The following is a 1,769-nucleotide window of genomic DNA, read 5'->3' as shown; positions in this document are numbered from 1 at the left end:
CTGCTGTCTCTGTTGCGGTCGGCTTCCGTGTACAAGTTGCTGCTGCTGCTGCTGTCCCCGCTCCCCTTGGTGCTGCCGTTGCTGCTGCTACCGCAGTTCAAACAGCTGCTAAAACCTGCGCTGCGGTGTAGCGACGCAGCAGAAGCCCCAGCAGTGGTTAGCATTTGAGGGCGCCGCCGGCAGCAGCGCCAGCTGCTGCGTGCTACTGCTGCTGCTGCAGCTGCAGGGACCTCTTCTGCCTCGCATTAGCAACTCGGGCCCCTATCTTCTGCTGCGGAGCATCAGAAACCACTCCCCCCCAAAGAAGGGCAGCCCAGCCGAGGGCTTGTGTGCAAATTAAATTGAGTCGGCTTTGTTTTGCTTCCCCTCTGGGAGCCCCTGCGTTGCACAGAGTTAGCTATGCTTCTGGAAGAGCCTGCGAGGGATGAGGAGGGGCCGCGGGCCCACCGCAGCCACGAGGGGTGCCACCCTTGGGGCCACCCTGTGGGGATCCCAGGGGGGCACCGCAGGGTGTCGCTGGGGAAAGGCCCCGGGGGGACCTCTCCCCAGGACACTGCGGCTTGTGCAGCCGACGCGCTTTGCTGCTGCACGCAGGAGGCCCAAATAGCTAGCCAGCATGCCTAAGGCAGTTGTTCTGAGCCACAAAGCCCGCACAGCTGCACAACGTGAAAGGTCACGTCGCGAGAGCGCAACATTACGCGCGAAGCTGCAGGAGCAGCAGCAGCAGCAGCAGCAGCAACAGTAGTAGTAGTAGTAGTAACAGCAGCAGTAGCAGGCAGCACAAACAATACGCGAAACAGATGTGACACGCTAGACCGTAGAACACGACCATCGCGAAATACCAACAGGAACGCCGCCCGTCGCAAAAGCAGCAGCAGCAGCAGTAGCAGCAGTAGCAGCAGCAGCACGGACGCTGCCATAGCAGTGACAGGCACTAAAGCAATAGCAGCAGCAGGAGCCCCACCAGATGCAGCTGCAAGGCAACAGCAGCGAGAACAGCAGCAGCTCGCGTGACTGCTGCTTCACTCCCGCACCCATCGCAGGACAATCAGCAGCAGCAGGGAATGGCTCATAGAGTTTATGGAAGAGACGACGGTGCTGTTGATTTGCATCTCGTGGACGAGAGCAACAGCACAGGGGACAGCCCGAGCTGCGAAAATTACTGCAGGAAGGCGGGTGGTGTATGCTTCTCCACTTCCCTTCTTGCTGCTGCTCCGGGGGAAAGGAACAGCAGCACAGCAGCAGAAGGAGCGGCAACATGCAGCACTTTGATCGAGCCAGCGGGCTTTATCTGCGGCAGGGACGCCACAAACAGCAGCAAACAGAACCTGGTGGCGAGTGCCCACAGCAACAGCTCGTTGCCCAGAACCCTAGAACCCTAAACACTAAACCATAAAACCGCAATGCTTTGATTCTTTTCCATTTTATTTTTTGTTTTTGCAGGCAGCTCTTACAGTACAATTTCCCCGCAATTATCGAGTCGACAGCTCACTTTGGCGTCTGAGCACGAAATACATGAAAATGGAACACTTAACATTGAACAAAGAATCATTATTATTATTAACAGTAATAATAATAGTAACGATAGTAATTATAACAATAATGGGAATAGCCTTGAGACTCGGCCTGCTTGCGGTGGCCTGAAACGTGCAGATGCTCCCACTGCTTTCCGCTGAGGGTGGAGGCGAGAAGGGTTTAGCGTTTAGCGTTTAGGGGTTGAAGACTTCTTTGTTCATTTCTCGTCGACTCTTTTTATTGTGAGTGCATCG

The sequence above is a fragment of the Eimeria necatrix genome, genomic scaffold (assembly GCF_000499385.1).
Source record: "Eimeria necatrix Houghton genomic scaffold, Enh_scaff968, whole genome shotgun sequence".
NCBI classification, from domain to species: domain Eukaryota; phylum Apicomplexa; class Conoidasida; order Eucoccidiorida; family Eimeriidae; genus Eimeria; species Eimeria necatrix.
Note: the sequence above shows the minus strand (reverse complement) of the source record.